The 18523-nt window shown below is 44.9% G+C and overlaps 2 non-coding genes across 2 annotated transcripts; both read left to right on the top strand.

The window, feature by feature from the left end:
• The first annotated feature begins 2664 nt into the window (after nucleotides 1–2664).
• Nucleotides 2665–2736, top strand: TRNAG-UCC (transfer RNA glycine (anticodon UCC)). Its single transcript has one exon. It is a non-coding gene; the product is annotated as a tRNA-Gly (tRNA).
• Nucleotides 2737–6366: 3630 nt separating this feature from the next.
• On the top strand, nucleotides 6367–6438 carry TRNAG-UCC (transfer RNA glycine (anticodon UCC)). Its single transcript has one exon. It is a non-coding gene; the product is annotated as a tRNA-Gly (tRNA).
• The last annotated feature ends 12085 nt before the right edge of the window (nucleotides 6439–18523 follow it).

Below are 18523 nucleotides of genomic sequence, written 5' to 3'. Positions count from 1 at the left end.
GTAATTTTGCGCTATGCGGCGTGTCTTTTACAATATATTAGACAATGGTCTGTTGCCTGAAAGACTCTACCAAATGAACAATTAGGGGAAGCTGTCAGACCAGCTCTGTGTAAATAAAGATAAAGATCAGGAGTTTGACACTGTAGCCTAGCGATTACGACTTCGACTGAAAGCATGTGACATATTTAGTTAGTCTAATGATGTTTTAGGTGTTGAAATTTGAATGTGTTCAATACGGACGGCAAAGAAAATTCTTCAGGCATCATTTTTCTTGTAAGTCTTGCCCCTATGTTAAATTTACAATCTGGTACAATGTGAACTACCGGGCCATTTAACGATGACTTAGCTAACGCATTAACCATTTCATCGAGGAAAAGTCTCTTATGCCATGGCACCCAAGCGAATTTAACCAATAGTATATACGGTGGAACTAATGATTTGAAAGTACGCAGCACTTACGATTGTTCATTGCAGTGAGAGAAGAACACACCGACAGTGAATCAGTTAAAAATATGGCTAAACTAGTTTATGCTGCTGATTCGCGGAGAGCTAATAGATCGCAAAAAATTCTAACAAAAATGGGTACAAAAGCTGGAATGCGTAGAAAAAAATTACCCATCTAGAAGCGGAGCAACAGAACGGTTTTCTTCTGCTTAACAGCTGAAACGTGTAAGTGCCACAGCGGCTTGTATACCTAAATGGCGGCCGGCGTCAATATGCAAAAAATGCATCTGCTTCGGTTCGAAGTTTGGTATAAAAAATACCTTGACGAAGCGTTATGTCAGGAAAGAAAAAAGGTAACGTACATAATAAAGCCTGGTAGAAGAGTAAACCAGTAACAAGGCGGTAAAGAATTCGAGTAGTGTGACCAGGCTTCAAAAAACACGAATTGCATAACTTGAGGCTCATGGCATGCTTCCAACCCCCAACAAAGGGTTTAGCCAGCCCTAATTCTTTATTGTCATCAGCCTGCGAATAAAAAAAAAAGCCACCATGGTAGTCGAGTGGCAAAGGCCCTCGGCTGCTATTCCGCATGTCGCCGGATGGAATTGCTGCCGCGTCGGTGACGTTTTCGATGGAAGCGAAAATGCCTGAGGCGCGTGTGTTTACAATTAGGTGCACGTTAAGGAACCCCAGGTGGTCAAAATTTATGAAGCTCTCCACTACGGTGTCTCTCATAACGACATGGTGATTTTGAGAAGTTAAACCCCAACAACAATTATTATTATAACCCAAAGCAATTATTGGAATAGTGGGTACGGTGTGGTTGTTCTTCGCGAAAACATGACGAAGACGTGTGATGCGCAGAGCATGCTGCTGCTCGTAGAAATAGTTTCATCGGCTACGTTCTACACACAATAGTAGGCTTCACACATGTGGTTTTTCTGGTACAAGAAATTGCAAAAGCACCTGATGTCTAAACTGCTCCACGATGCATTTGGCCAGGCTTTGGTCCAGATCTGCTGCAAGAAGAATTGACGCTGTACATTGTAATGCACTGAACATTGCTCGTGGGTGCAACGCACAAGAAATTTAGTGGAGCCGTTGAAGATGCTTGAAGCCTTTCGTGAAGAAGATTTCGCATTTTTTTCTTAATCTTTTGACAAGTGGGTTTTTGAACACTGAGGTGTGATTCGTGGTGCCAAAGAAGGAATGCGCATTTTTATACTAATAGTCATTAATAAACCGCTCGTCAAGGCATTCTATGAAATCTTTAGGTTCCGTAACAAAGTTGAGGCAGTCTATGAATACTCGTTGTATCCTGTTATAAATAGAATTATGTTTAGCTAACGAACAACAGGAGCTCAGCTGACAAATTCAGAGAGAACCATTGGATAAGGAGTTTGGTCAGTATTCCTGAGTTACAGCAGTAAGGCGTTAGAAAGTAGTGATGATAATCGATGGCATAAACTGCCGCAGATAGAATTCAAAGTCAATCGTTCGGCATGAAAATGCTGTCAATAATGTTTTAGTGTGTATTTAAAGTGATAAAACTCACCGTTGCCTTCCATCACGAAGTTGGATCAAGTAACTTGGTGTCCTTGGATGTTGTATACCGTATTTGCCCACTCAATGTGATGTTTGAATGAAGCTATTCGAATGTGGCTTCTTCACCTTTTTTCTATACGTATCAGGCTCGCTAGGTGCCAAACCTGAAAGTGGCAAAAATTAAAGTGCAGTCCTATAGAGGGTGCCAAAGTGCGTAGCATTTATCTGTATTCATTCATTAGTTAATTTACTCATTATATTTTACACCTACGCAAATAAAGCTCTAGGTGCTTGTTACGTACATTACAATTAGAAATTAACGTTGGAAAACTATGCAAAAAGAAAATCTTTCTAACGAAAGTGAAAGTTTCGAACGCTGGTGAGTGTATGTAGTGACATTTAAAGAAAGAGCAAAAAACAATAACATACGCCCTAGTTCGCACCAAATAAATATATAGAAGAAACATTCTGAAAACGCACTGTCATTTTAAACGTGTTGAACAACTGCAAATTGCGTAGAAAAAGCCGCTTTTAAAAAGCCCGCCACTCGTACCTCAGCCCACGTGGCCCAGCCGGTTCACGCTCGGTCAGTCACGGGCTTCCTCCAGGATCGCAGGCTTGTTTCTTCGCCGCGGATGCGTTCAAAAATAGCGACGACGTGACCACCGCTGTGTGGCGTCGGTGGTATAGTGGTTAGCATAGCTGCCTTCCAAGCAGTTGACCCGGGTTCGATTCCCGGCCGACGCACTATTTTTCATCACTTTATTTGCCGCGAGCTGACTATAGGTTTTTGTTTTATTTCACGATATTTTTTTTTAATTTTGAGGTTTCAACACGACTAGAAGCTATTGATTCAATGGTTTTTTTTAGGAAATAAATGATTTAAATAATGAATGAATGAAGGAATGAGTGAATATTCCGCGCCCACTGCCACCTTTTAACACCTTAATATTTTAAGTGGTTTTCATCTGATGGACACCGAGATTATAGGGCTGCTTTGTCGGTTGTCAAACGCATGAAAAACGTGGTCACGCGAAACTGGCGTTATATATATTGCTAAATTGAATCTCATCAAAGGCCAGATGTTATTGGAGGTCGGGTTATTAGGCATTAAACAGGCACTTTTCAGACACAATTTACGCAAGCAAGCGAATGCTTTATGCCTCTAACATGGAAAATAATTCCACGTGTGCTTTATTCACTGCTTTTCTTTTCGTAGACGGTCCGTTACGCATGTAAACACTGACTTGTGCAATACGCGCCTAGATCTCTTGGAACGTTCAAAATTGCTTTAGAGTCATCGCGTAAGCTTGAACTCGCAAACACGACGAGTTGATAATAATATCAGGGGCTGTAAAACTCAGACCCGCGATATGTTTATAAAGGACTCCGTTGTGGAGGGCTCCGGAAATTTTCGACAATGTGTTTCTCTTCAACGTGCACTGCCTTCGCTTAGTACGCGGGCAACTGCGACTTTGCCTCCTTAAAATGCGACCACCACGGAGACTTTGCCTCCTTGGAAATGCGACCACCGCGGCCTCGATGTAAATCCGCAGCTTTCCGTTGAGCAGCCGAGCAGCATACTTCCTTTTCCATCGAGTTGGACACGAAGCGTTGATTTTATCAGGAACTCACGCAGCCACCAGCGATAAGGCTCTTCGGTTGAACGCCACATGTATAAAATTAATGGAATAATTCTACTTATCGTTGTCAAATTTTTTTATCGTCGTAAATTTGTGACATGTGTGTTACACCTTTCGTACTTGTTTTCTCTTTGCCGCTTCGTATCAAAGTTTTCTTTGCATACTGTGATTGCTTTATGCTGTTATAATCATACTGTTTGATATGTCCGTGAGCTATCACAGATATGCCATAAGCTATAACCATTTTTTTATATACATTGTAAACGAAAATTAGCCAAGATGGGAGTTTTTCAGCATATAAGCCCCCAAAACTCCACAGCCCCAATTATTTACTTCCTGGTAGCCGAGTGAACTCGGTACACGTCGTCGTAAAACGCACCTTGCTTAACGACAGAGTTTTGGAACTACATGACCGTGTTAAACCCTCAGCAGAGTTTCAGGTCAGTGGTTACAAACTCTCTATGGACGATTTAAAAACCCCTTTTTTGATCGTGACTTTTGTGCGTGCGTGCGCACATGTGTGTGTCTGAATATCTGTACGGGCACCTGTTTGACATGGTGTGAAACTCCAGTTTCTCAAGACTAGTTCAGTAATAGGAAACTGGAGAAACTCCTACTCCTATCGGTTTGTAGAATGCGTCACCCATGCCGCCTAATGTTCCCGTCTATATGATCGTGCGTATTAATGCTACTGAGCACACTTTTCCAGATTGTATTTGCCGCAGTGCGTTTCCTGTGTATATACAGAGGACCCATTTGAAACGCAAGAACTGGACATTCTACATATATTGTATTGTTGCTCACAATAGTACAATATGAATGCCGAGAATCGGGAAACCTCTCAGCCTTGCGTAAGAGCACCACATAGCCTACAGATATGTACTAACAGAAACGCAGTGTGTCTAGTGTGTTGAGCTGTTGCAAACAGGAGAACATGTCTAGGTACAACACAGCTGGCAGATGTGCTTTTATATAATACACAGACTACGCTCAGATGTTTTTATTTTCTTCAGGCGAAACATCACGTAATAGATATGAAGGCGCTACAATGAGAACATGAAGAAGCACACCACACTGCAATTTGTCAAATTATTTTGGTCGGCTACGTTCTTAACAAAGTCTTAGGCTCCCCACCTGTCGTTTGTCAGTACAACAATAGAGCAAAACAAATGATGTCATAACTTTTCTATGGTGCAGCTGGGCAGGCTCAAGTCCACATCTGCTACAAGAAGTGGCTACGTGGTACATTGTAATTCAGTGAGCATTCTTTGGGGGGGTCATTCGCAAAAAAATTTATAAATGCGGTCCGGATGCCTCCCTCTTTTTTGGAAACCAGTTCTGCTATTCGGATTCTTAAAACATATGCGTTTAAAAGCTCGGAGACTTGCGAATATATCGTCAAAAAGCGATAAATTACTTTATTAAACCTATATTTTGGAAGCTCCTACGAAAGACATAGTATGGATTCTTAATTTGGTGTTGGGAAAGTCAGTCAGTTCACTTACTGTCTCCTTTTTTTCTTCAGTATAACATATATGCGCCTTAATTAACGACAACTTCATCGAGGATGGTCAGATTTGCGTCAAAAGTATTTTTACCAGCTTAACACCAATAAGTCCTTAATTAAATATATGGAAAGCAGCAGAAAGGCCGTGTGTTTGAATAACAATCTAAGAGCATCAAAAGCGATATTGCTTCTTGCGGTAACATGCTGCAGGCAGAAATCAAACTCAAGCCTTCAACATTAAACTAGAGTAGCTATTATTAAATATTGTTCAAGTGCACAACGAAACTATTAAAGCTTTTCCTTGCTTTGCATCACACAGTTGATTGAACGAAGAAAGAATTGTAAATTTAAGGGCTTGTTTTTGTTGTTAGGCATAATAGCAATGAAACAAACAAATGATGACACCGTGTTAAGTATAATAAATTTTCCTATTAGAAAGTTTTAAGAACTGCGATGGAAGCAAAATTGAAAAAATATATAAATTTCCACCGGCAAGCTATCATTTCGTCCACGTTTCTTCATTCTCAATATGTTCCCATTACTACTAATAGCAACATCTATACTTTCCCTAGTATCATCGCCTGCGCTCAATAAGATAGTTCATTGAAGTAACTTAGCGTCACTTAACTAGTATAATGCATATTCACCTTCGTGGTGGTGTTCTTGTGACGCTCTAGGAACGTTATTCGCAAACGTTTGCACTGTACGAATGAAGTTGGGCGCAAAAAATAGAAGTGACAAGAAGGTGCTAAACAGGTGGCAGTGTGCCCAGAATTTTCTCTCATTCATTCATTATTTCACTCATCTTTTATTGTAGCGATGCGAAGTGTTAGGCTTCTACTGTCGAAGTGAATATTAAGGTCGTGAAATGAAAGACAAATAAAATACTTATAGGAAGACTGAAAGTTGCAAAAGCCAACGACTGTAAAGGGTAAAACTTCAAGAAAAAAAAAATGAGACGTTTTTATTTTGTCTACCATGAATTAACAAGAACAGCAAAAACTGAAAGCCTTGAAATTATATAGCTATTTCAAATGTGTTCACCAACCGTGAGCTGCGTGGAGCTAACCACCTTTTAAAGAGTACGCCGCTTGGACGTGAATGTTTATTGGAGCCGGTTCACGCACGCTAAACGACCTGGTCACTCCTCGCCCGCCAGCTGCTTGCTCTGTGGACTGATGCCCTAGATAGGTCAAAAACACAAACATTTCGCCTACGCAGCGTGTGGCGTCGGTGGTATAGTGGTTAGCATAGCTGCCTTCCAAGCAGTTGACCCGGGTTCGATTCCCGGCCGACGCACGTTTGTTTTTGGTTTTGTCGTTGCTCACTTTCTTTCTTTTTTTACTATAATGTTTGCCGCGACTTTACGGCCAATTGATCGGGTTTAAAATGAAGGGACGAAGGCGTGCACCCGACGTTAAATTGCTACAATGCCATTTAATATCATCAGTTAAAGCTTGATTTCAGGGCATTAGAAAGGTGCGTTCCAGGCGCCAGTAATTCCAGAGGAAAGCAACGTTTCAGCCATTGCGAAATTCACACAAAAAATGCTTCGCACCAATGCAGTAAGTTCAAGTGAAGTCAAGTGTGACGTACTTCTGCAATGCGAAAAGAAAAAGATAGGTTTATGATGGCACAACAACGCCAATAGTGAAAGATAGCCGTGCGATGGGAGATCCTTCTCGCAAGCTTTACGGAGAATGGTACCTCCTGTAGCATTGTGTGCCGGTTGCCCTATGTCGAATCTACTCTCTCCTCAGTCTTTCTTTTTTTTTAATGCGAATGCATTTCTTAGCCAGACTATGTCAGGCTTCCCTAGAAATCAATCCACCACCCTCACCCATACCTACAGCTGTGGGCGCGCGTTTCCCTAAAACCAGAGCCCCCCCCCCCCCCCCCCCCCCTTCACATGTCACGCTTCGGCATTGGTGGAGTTACTTAAAACGTAGGATGTAAAGTAACTCTATGCGTCGGCACCTGTCACGGACAGCTGCGGGCACGCGCGCTCATCCTCGCCTCTAGCAACAGCAGCCCCCACCTCCTTGACTTGAACGTGACTTGCCAACCCCTCAAACGCTTTTGTAGCGTTTGTGCTGCCAGCGTTTGTGCAGCGTTTGTGTTGGTAAGAGATGATGATACTATGACTGTCAGGTACAATAACAGGTGCTGTGCTTCACCGCTCCTCTCGCCGTTCGCTCTGTCTCCTCCCTGCGCCCCATTCTCCTGTCCGCTTGCTCATACGTATATATGAACGGAGTGAAGCGCGTGCCTCGCCCTCGACCGATCTGTGGCTGATAAATGTGTATACCAATAGTTATGGTAGAAATCTTCGTCTTGTCATTATTTACGCCAATAAAATTACTACGCCATGTACTCTCGGCGCAAGAAATTCATTCGCATTTCCTCATTATATTTATCTCGCGGAGTGGGGGGGGGGGGGGGAGTTTTTCCAGCATTACTGAGTAAAGAAGCACATGACCATAGCCAGATAGCTGAGAGGCTAGCTGAAAAGGACGCCGACTATTTCCAACTTTCAAAGACGGTGCTGCCACGCGCGCCGACAGGTGAAAGCTGGAAGGCGGTGATAGAACGACAACTTCCCTGGCATCAATGTGCGAGTTGTGCTTCGTCGGCATTGTGACCGCAAGTTTTTGTGCGTGCATCCTGTGAAATCGTTTTTATGTGCCTGGACAAATAAATTCGGTTGCAAGGCAGTGGTGGAATCTGCAGAACGTATAATCGAGAGTAATATCAGACCGTCCCGGCAGGCCCAGCGAACGAGCGGAAAGCAAACTGCGCATGCGTGACACGCTGAGCGAGCCGCTCTTCCGCTCATTACGCCCACTCTGCAGAGCGTAAGCAGCGGACCAGCGAGCGAGCGTTCTCCAGACAGAGCCTCTGCTCAATAGACAGCAGCTTCAACCATATTCATCGGGTGGCGCTGCAATGCGCCCTGCTGTACCCTTCTATCTCCCCTTCAATCTCTTTCCGCACGGCGGATAGACGTGTTTGGCGAGGGCTCCTGATTGGCTGTCCAGATAAGTGTCTTTGCATGTTTTGAGCTCGCTTTATAATTAATATGCGTGTCATGTAAAACATTGCAACAAGCTACGCTGATAGCGCACTCACGGCCGTTTCGACGGCTTCACCTTTAGCAGATGTGGCATTACTCGACGTGAATAGACGGTGAAAGTAGATGACACGTCCAGACATGATAATCATGACATGTGTCATGTAAAACATGATTACATGCTACGCTCATAGTGCTGTTGCGGCAGTTTCGCTAGCTTCACATATAACAAATTTGGTATGGAGGACGAATGTATGTGACTGGTGCAAACATGATAATCATGCCACTTCGTGTCATGTGAGAACATTACTACATGCCAAACTTATGACGCGCTCGTGGCCGATTCGCTAGCTTCACATATACCAAATTTGGTAATAATGACGCGAGTGGATGAGGAAAGCAAATGACACGTTAAACATGACAATCATGATGTGCGTGTCATGTAAAACATGTCTACCTGCTACGTTCATAGCACGGTCGTGGCAATTTCGCTTGCTTCACATGTACCAAATTCAGTGTCAGGTGACGTGAATGTACGACGAACAGGAAAGCCAGGCGTAAACTCGGTAGTAGTTACATGGAAGTGATGTGCAGCATGCTTTACATGCCTACCACTGCTAGTGCTGGTATCGCGAACGTAACTGGTGCCGTCGTTACGCGACTATATAAACATGCCCGGATCTAATATATACATACGTTAGTACAGAGTAAACACAAACAGAAACTTTGTGCGTACTATGTCCATCCACCTCGTAACGCTGCGCAGATATCCAGCTTCTTTCGTGCTTCACATATCATCGAACCACATGTCTGACCTCAAAACTGCATATGTTTCTGCTTTCTATTGCCCTTGCTTATGAGGCGACATTCACTACGGGTTTGACAACACACATGCTGTGTGGGGTGTTTGGGTCTTTAGGTTTCGGTTTCTTACGCGCACAATAGTTCTGCCCGTAAAGAGCACTGCTCCTATGTGTATAATCCGACTCCTAAGCATATACTCTGATATAAAGTGTTGTTTTTGTTAGCACCAGTGCTGCTTAAGTGTGAGGAAGCACCGTTTCCTTTTGTGCTCAACTCGGCCGTCAGGTGCCAAAAAAAAAAAACGGATATGTATAAAGTGGAGTCACAATACCAGCCAGGCAGTTCATAACATAGCATAGCCATGGAGAGTACAAGAATGATTATGAATGATGTGATGTGATTGATTGATATGTTGGTTTTAATATCCCGAAATCATCATATGATTATGAGAGAAGCCGTGGTACAAGCTGGGGTCCTTGAACGTGCACCTTAATCTGAGCACACGGGCGGGCCTACAACAATTTCGCCTCCACAGAAAATGCAGCCGCCGCAGCCGGAGTTTGATCCCGCTACTTGGGGGCCAGCAGCCGAGTACCTTAGCCACTAAACTACCGCGGCGGGGAGATCTGAATTGAATAAGGAAAGAAGGAGAACTAAGGGTCAAGTTTGGCCTATTTCTTACAGTATTGTTTATCAACGAATAAAAAAAATAGAAGAATGAGAGGTTGAAGAGGACTGATCTAAGAGAGCGAAGGAGAATTAAGAGAAGGTTAAGGAAGAAGTAAAAGGGTAAACAAAAGCATAGTCATGTATAACAAAGGGTGGCAAGCAAGTGAGGGTGACAAGAAGTGATGCAATTGTTGGGGAAAAGAAAGTACGAAAGAGGGCAATGGTTGATTGATTGATATGTGGGGTTTAACGTCCCAAAACCACCGTATGATTATGAGAGACGCCGTAGTGGAGGATTTCAGAAATTTCGACCACCCGGGGTTCTCTAACGTGCACCCAAACTTGAGCACACGGACCTACAACATCTCCGCCTCCATCGGAAATGCAGCCGCCGCAGCCGGGATTCGATCTCATGACCTGCGGGTCAGCACAAAGAGGGCGATGTGAAAAGAGGCAAATGAATGATAGGAATGAGGCGTAGGGCTTGAGAGGCAAGAAAACAAAGATGAAATGAAGAAGAGAAAAAAAAGGAAACTCAATCCGTGTTCACAAGGTGGGGCGCTTGCTTGCCATCTCCACTGTGTACTCGAATTTCTCAGGCTTGAAAGTGAGTTAACATTTATTATGCCATGGTTAACTCTTAATGCATGGTGACTGTAAAAAAAAACTTAACAAAAATATGCTTTAGACCAGTCGCATGTGTGTAGCTGTTGATCATTATTATTTGGAAAATACCGGAATGAATTTGCCCATGTATACGGAGGGGGCTGGTAGCTATAGCGGAGCATTGGTCGCGCGCTTACGACCTTATAAAAATGATTTGTAACCATTCTGTCTTGATGTAGGTTGGGGGTGCTGATAACAAATATTTTCCCTGCGTCTACAGGACTTGATAACGTGAAGAAGGCAGTCCCATGGCAAGCATATGCCATGACCATCAAAGCACATACTTGTCATAAACAGTGAGATAAGTTTTGATTTTCCGTACGTGTAGTTCTCCTTATCACCTCTACATTTTTTTCTGCCGAAAAATGTTACTCCTGTCACACGCATTTTACCGAAGCCTTCATTTATTGTGTATTCTTGAGCGATCGCAGGCTATGGCTGCGAGACACCGCTTGTAGCAACATTATTCTCACCACAATCATTTGCCTCCTTGCGACATTCATCTTTTGAAGTGGGTAAAATGCATTCATGTTCTTCACTCATGTTCACATTTCTTAAGTAGGAATGCAGATTGAAAGGGTTAAAAAACCACCTACGATGCGTGAAACCCACGCACTAGAGTGAAATTTACTTTCCTTTTCATTTATACACTTATTTCATTTAACAGCACTCGCTTTTTGTCCCAAAGAGGCTGAAGCGCGCTTGTCTAGTTGAACAGAGAGAAATGCTTGCGAATTTAACTGGAAAATTGGCACTGAAATGAGATTTATTCTTCCTTCCGTGTGTTTGAGTATTTAGGACCACTGTTTATAATGCACAGCATCACATGAGCAGGGCCATACAAGACGCGGACGCCGAACGGGAGATAAAAAATTGGCCCCGTATCTGCATGTTTCTGCAAATGTCGTCGAAAGATGATAGTCTTGCGTCTGGAGAAAGTGAAGAGAGAGAAATAAACGTTTATTTAGAAACAGTTTTCTGAGTGAATGTCGGTGTCACCCTTTATAAGGTGGGAGGGTTCCCTTGTCCAGGAACCCTCTGGCTTCGACTGCCTTCTTGACCCTGGCGATAAGGTGTCGCTGGTCTTCCAGGTCCTCGAGGGCGAGCTTGGTCTCCCACATTGCCATTAGGTGATGTTTGATGTTCTGCGCAAGAAAATCGAATAATTGTATCCTGGAGACGCTGCATTAGAGTGCCTCGAGCGTGCAGCGGAGGCGAACGAGCGCATCAAGTCACGTCACACGTGAGACATGAGCGCCATCTGGCAGTTTTTTTTTTTGAAAAACGAAGCACGTGGCCTTGAGACAGGCCTGCGCACACGTCTCGGAGGTGATAAGGTGTAGAACGCAAGGCGACGGGTAGGTGCCACCACCGTGTCGTCTTAACAAAGCGTTGGAAACACTCGCTTCTTCGTGCAAGCGTTGCATGGTCAGCGCAGCTTGATAAACGCTACGGTCCTTAGAACTACTTATGTATGCCTTTTCTACTAAAAGACGCACATGCAGAATATATACGTGTTTTTATGGTGCCTCAGATATGCGCAATATTTGCTTTTTAATTGACAATCGCACAAGTGTGAACGCTGATCCGTGAGCAACATTGGTGGGCGCTGCGGATGGGGTCGGCCGTTTGGAGAATAGACCTCTTCCTGGGTACGTCACAGCGTGACGTCACCAGTGCACTTGCAAGGCGGTTGTTGGTAAAACACTCCCGCCGGCGGTTGAGTGGGGTGCAGTCGCTCGGTGCTTGGGCTAAGATTTTTTTTTCTTTTAAAGCCTAATATTCATCTCACAGTGGCAACATTATGTGTGGTATGTGTCAGAGAACATCTAGGTATGCGGTAAAGTGCGTGATGAAATATTTGCCACGCTGGCTGGCTGTTCATCACGGAGAAGTGAACACACGTGCCGGCCTGTGCGAGGAACAGCGGCATCATCCTCGAAAATGTGCAGTGTCGACTGTGGCGTGTAGTGTGTGTTGAAAGGCATCGAAAATACTGGTTCACCGTTACGGACGGTGAAACCAGGAATATTGTGCGTGGTATGTGCAGTGTGAAAAACGCGATGCGTCCTGTTGCATTTCCGATGGAGGCGGAAATGTTGTAGGCCCGTGTGCTCAGATTTGGGTGCACGTTAAAGAACCCCAGGTGGTCGAAATTTCCGGAGCCCTCCACTACGGCGTCTCTCATAATCATATGGTGGTTTTGGGACGTTAAACCCCACAAATCATCATCATCAGCGATGCGTCCTGTTTGCGAAAACACTCGTATTCGTTGTGGGCCGGTTGCAGTAACCAGTTATCGATGGAACTTTACGATCTGACAATTTAGTCAAGGTAAAAATGCATTTGACGCGATCATCTGCGAGTGGGTGCATCTCAGCGTATGCGCGGCGTGCAGAAATATGATAGTGCGTGTTCTCCGGGTTATGTATACGACTGCGCATTAGCTAGGTATAAGCATGTTGCAGCATTGCCTAGTCTGCAGATACGCTTCACCACGGCTATAATTGGTATTATTCGATACCTGGTACGTGCTAATGGAAACAGCGAAGATTTTCGTTTCTTATCTCTTTCGAACTTTTACAGCTCGATCCTTATTAAGTGACAATTAGCAATAGAAGTTCGTGCATCAGGCCTATGATTGATTTGTGGGGTTTAACGTTCCAACACCACCATTTAATTATGAGAGACGCCGTAGTGGAGGGCTCCGGAAATTTGGACCACCTGGGTTCTTAACGTGCACCCAAATCTGAGTACACGGGCCTACAACATTTCCGCCTCCATTGGAAATGCAGCCGCCACAGTCGGGATTTGATCCCGCAACCTGTGGGTCAGCAGCCGAGTACCTAAGCCACTAGACAACCGTGGCGGGGCGTCAGGCCTAAAGAAGCAATATAGGTACGACAACACATTATATATGTCAAATGCAGCAAGGTAATTGTGACAGATAATATTGTTGCAAATGTTGTGTATTATTAAGTTGTCGGATTTTACATTACATAAATAATTTTCACTGGGTTATTGAAAAACGCAGTGGCGGAATTTCACTTTAATTTTCACGAGGATATGTTAGCCTGAGCATTACGCACGGCAAGAAGTGTCTCTTTTTTTTTCATTCATCTTCAATCAGAGTTTTGCACAATGAGCGAGAATCTTATCCATGAGGTCGCGCACAGCAGCTCAAATCCATGCTGCCGCCAATGCCCTCGTTTAAAACTGCAGTGCACATGCCACGATGGAAATTCAGTGAGTTTACCTTTATGCCGTGCAAATATTTCTCAAAGTGCCAGTCACCGTGTACAATCAAAACGTTCGCTTTAGAAAACGATTATTTTTTTTATGGCTGACATTTACGTGGGTGAACCTACTGCATGCTAGTCACGTCTCTCAGTACTCTAAATAAAGTTCCTCCATCCATACATCCATCTGCGATGAATGATTTGCACACTATGAGCAGTGACCCTTCCGCGGCCCCCTTCTTTTAAAAGCTGTGACTTGGGACATAGCAAGGTAGAAATTTCTGTCGAAGGAATGCAGACACGCAGCTCTGCTATGCAGAAAGATGGCACTGGCGGAACTTTCTTGCTATTCAGCCCCTGCTCCGAGAGAGATATGATGGGTGGAGTGCCCGCAGTGACGTCACACTGTTTACAAACAGGGAGAGGTCTATTGGCTAGTGCTGTTTAGAGTACCCGGTTTTCGTCAGGGGTGGATTAACAGACAAATAGACAGACAGACAGACAGACAGACAGACAGACAGACAGACAGACAGACAGACAGACAGACAGACGAAAGTTTTTGCGTCGAAGGTCCTCAAGAAAGAAAAAAAAATCACGGCATATCCATGGAGTGCATGATGATGAGTGGGGCGAGGCGTCAATCAGTCCGTCCGCGCTTCCGTCTGTCCGTTTCTTCTTGCTTCCGTCAGTCTGTGCGTCCATCTGTGCGACAGTCAGCGCGTCCATGTGTCTGTCCGTTCATCCGTTCGTGCGTTCGTCCGTGCGTCCACGCGTCCATTCATTCGTCCGTCCGTCCATCGTCTCTGCATCAATAAGTGCACCCGTCCATGTGTTCGTCCGTGCGCCCATTCGTGCGTCCGTCGTCCCTGCATTTGTTCGTGTGTCCTTTTTTGCGTCCATCCATGCATCCATCCATCCATACGTCCTTCCGTCCGTCCATTCATCCATGCGTCTGTCCGTGCGCCTGTCTGTTCATGCGTCCGTTCGTGCGTCGGTTCATCAGTTCGTCCATCTATTGAACACTACAAGCACCGCCATTTCACATCTTTTCATCACATATTCATCATATAGCACTACCGCCATCCAGCTGACATACGAATGACTAAACGAGAGGTGGCATGGCTGGACTAAAGGAGTGGCCCGCACGCACTCTGATATGGCCTGCGCTTTGTGCCTAGTTCCCACCTTTAACCGCCACTAGGTCACAGCACTGCAGCCCAACTCTCGCTAAACCTGTGTATTTAGAAAAAGTGGTTAACGATATACAGTACTTAGTACTCTACTATGAGAGAGCAACGTCACTCTAAGAAATGTTCCAGTGCTCGCTTTGCTAAAGCCAAGGAGGTTACGCCCAGCGAGTTTATCGTGGCAACCTTTTCTAATGAGATAGTGCTTAAAGTGCGTACTTCTCTTGCTAGTTTTTTTAATTGTGAAGCATTTCTTAGCGAGCTTCGGCGACTTTGAGTGTATCTATCTATCTATATATCTATCTATCTAGCCGCTTACGACTTTTAGCTCTCGTGGCTGTTTCGATAATGGTATCGACACCAAACTTGGCATGCCATAACATGACTGTATGAAGAGTATGAGTAGCTAGTCATAACATGAATATCATGATATGTATATCATGGATTCAATGATTTACATTTCATGGTCTTGCTACTTTTGCGGCGGTTTCGTCCACATGATATGTTGCAAACCTGGCATGGAATGACATTAGTGCATAGCAAACATAAGTCACCGACCCTAACGTCGAAATCATGACATGCATGTCATGATTTTCATGTTATGGTGCGCTCACGACCGTTTCGCTATCTTCGAATCTACCAAATTTGGTATTACGGGATGTGAATAAATGATGGAGGTATGTGACTGGTGCAAATATGATAATCATCAGTGCAGGTGCGTGTCATGTAACAACATGACTACATGCGACACTCATGATGCGCTCACACCCGTTTCGTAGCGTCACAATACCGAGTTTCGTATTACGGGAAGTGAATGGATGACGAGTCTACGTGACTGGTGGAAACATGATAATGATGAGATGCGTGTCATGTAACAACATGACTACATTCTACGCTCATGATGCGTTCGTGGCCGTTTCGCTAGCTCCACATGTATCAAACTCGGTATTACGTTACGCGAACGGACGACATGGGTAAAAGACACGTCGAAACAGGGTAATCATGGCATGCGTGTCATTTAACAACATGACTACATGCCACACTCACGAATCACTGCAGCCATTTCGTTAGCTTCACGTATGCCAAATTTGGTATTACGTCATGTGAATGGATGACGAAGACATGTGACTAGTGCAAACATGACATTCATGAGATGCGTGTCATGTAACATGACTACATGCCACACTCAAGGCGCCAATAAAGTTTGACGTGACCCGGCACGCGTGCATGCCGGCGTTCGTTTCGTGGCGTCACGCCGGCGATGCCACGCCAGGCGCCGATCTATCTGCCGTATACTTGCAGGCGCACGCCATGTTGTGTTGATTTGACGCATGCGCGTTTGAGCGCGCCCGGCGTCCCCCCATCACGAAGAGAGGCAGACGCAGCGCTGTCTGGGTAGAGCTGGGTGACGTCATGGGCGCGAGTGCCTGTTGCCGCCGGGCTGCGCCGACGGACGCTGGTCGCGCCGGTCGCGCCTGGCGTCAATTTCGCTATTGCAGCGTCGCTTCGCCTAGCGTGCGTGCTAGTCAACGTTAGGTCGGAGAATATTGAGCCCGTCGTGATGCGCTCGTGGCCATTTCGCTAGCTCCACGTGTACCGAATTTGGTGTTACGAGACGACAATGGATAAGAAGGTAAATTACTGGTGCAAGCACGATAATCATGACACGCGTGTCATGTAAGACACGCGTGTAATGTATTGGAGATCAGGTCACAGATGCTCGTCTCTGTAAGCTATTTCATAAAAAACAACTATCTTTTTATCTATTGTTAACGTCGACAGGTTTCCTCATCAATTCAAAAGGGTGCGCGCGTGTCAACTGCTCTAGTCCAGCCTTGGAGGTAGCTACCTACTACTACTACTACTATACTACGACAACGACGACGACTAATACTGCTACTACATTCATCGCAACCGAACGAACCACAGCTTTGGGAGCTCACAACGCCCCCCTCCCTCCCCTCCCTAAAAAAATAAGACGGCGTACTGGATTGTCCGGCTATACGAAAGAGAGGAGCAGTGAAGACTCCATCAGAAACACTCTTATTCGTTACATAAAAGCAGCATTATATAATCAGTGACCACACTTCAATAATTCTGGCGACCAGTTTAAATTGTGCAGCTGAAACCTCACGTCAAATCTAATTACCTTTATATCACGTACGGGAAAGACCCGCTTTTGACCGGTAACGTTGTGATGAGGTTGCTGATATCCCCTGAACAAACATACATCTCCGCTCTTGCAAGTTGCGAGAGAGAGCACCGGATAATGTGGCCGACAGGCGTTATGAGGTCGTAGCGAAGGAAGACCGTATAGGGTGAATGAGTGCGACGCTGGCGAAGACAGCGCAGGTTTTCGCTACATCAAAGCACGGGTCTGTTTTTGCCATTTTACGAATGTATACTCATTGTTGCATAGAGCTATTCAGAAGGATGAGACGCTGCTCGATATTTTCAAATTTTCACTTCGAAAGCTGTTATGAAATCACAACTCGGGTCACGCGCAATTGTCTGCCGCCGCCGCCGCCACCAGTGTCCAAAACCACATCGCACGAAAGTAGAAAAAAAATTACAGCATATCCACGGAGTGAATGATGATTGCTGGGCGCAGCGTTCGTCAGTCTGTCTGTCCATTTGTTCTTGCGTCCACCTATCTGTGTGATCCTTGGTGCATCCGTCCGTTTGTTCATTCGTCTGTCCGTCCATCTCTTTTTGCGGCCATCCCTCTGTCTGTCCGTCCGTGCGTGTGTCACTCTGTTCGTCCGTCCATATGTCTAGTGAAAACTCCAAGCCCAGCCATCTCACATCTTTTCATCATGTATTCATCATATAAGTGCCCCCATCCAGCAGACTTTGTAAGGACCGATAATTCGGGTATGTGCCACTGGTGATTACGTACTACGAGGGACGCACAAGCCACGCCTTAAGGAGCTTCCGCCTAAAAACAAGCACCAATGGCTCAGTAGGGCTTGAACCCGCATCCACTGGGTGCCAGCCTAGTATTCTGCCAATGAGCCACACCAGTGCCTCGGACTTGCTGGCAAACTTGCCTAAGGCAGGCTTGATGTCGGGAAAGCAATCGCGTTAATACGACTTATAAAGCGTATCGAAACAGCTAAAAACCAACCAGTCGTCGCACAATGTGGATAGCGTAACGAGTGGGTCGTCCAATGCTCCAATTCATTACAAAAGCTTGTTCTTTGGTGGGTAATAACTGTGGCGCATACCCACTTCAGACATAATTCCTCATCGTCGTCAGTCACTGCATTAACAATTGGCACAAAATTCCTTACAAGTGTTTAGCGGATACCACGCTTCTCAGAAAATTGACGAAAAATAGCATAGTAAATGGTGGCCTTCTAACCTAAAGTTTTTATTATTAATGCCGGAGCGGTCATCAAGGAAGTGTGATTGCAGCGGTTATGCAAATGAGTGTTTAGAAAAGACTCTGAAAGGCCGCTCTTCTAGCTTTTGCTGTGACTGTGCTGCGCCTTCAGCGCAGGCCTGGTGTTTGTTTTCAGGTAGCTTGAGAACCAGGCCGTCAACGTACCTTTTCGTAATCCTATGTAAGGCAATTTCTTCTTTTCACTAGTCATAAATCAGCCCTAAATATAGACGATCGACGTGACAACTATTAGACTGACATGCGTAGATAGGTACCAAAACTGAACATTTGGATAAAATTGTATTTAAGTTCACGTTCTACCTCGAGGGGTGGACACAGTGCGATACGTAAGACAACCCGGTGG

This window comes from Rhipicephalus microplus, chromosome 8 (assembly GCF_043290135.1).
Source record: "Rhipicephalus microplus isolate Deutch F79 chromosome 8, USDA_Rmic, whole genome shotgun sequence".
NCBI lineage: Eukaryota > Metazoa > Arthropoda > Arachnida > Ixodida > Ixodidae > Rhipicephalus > Rhipicephalus microplus.
This window is presented reverse-complemented; position numbering and strand designations above follow the sequence as displayed.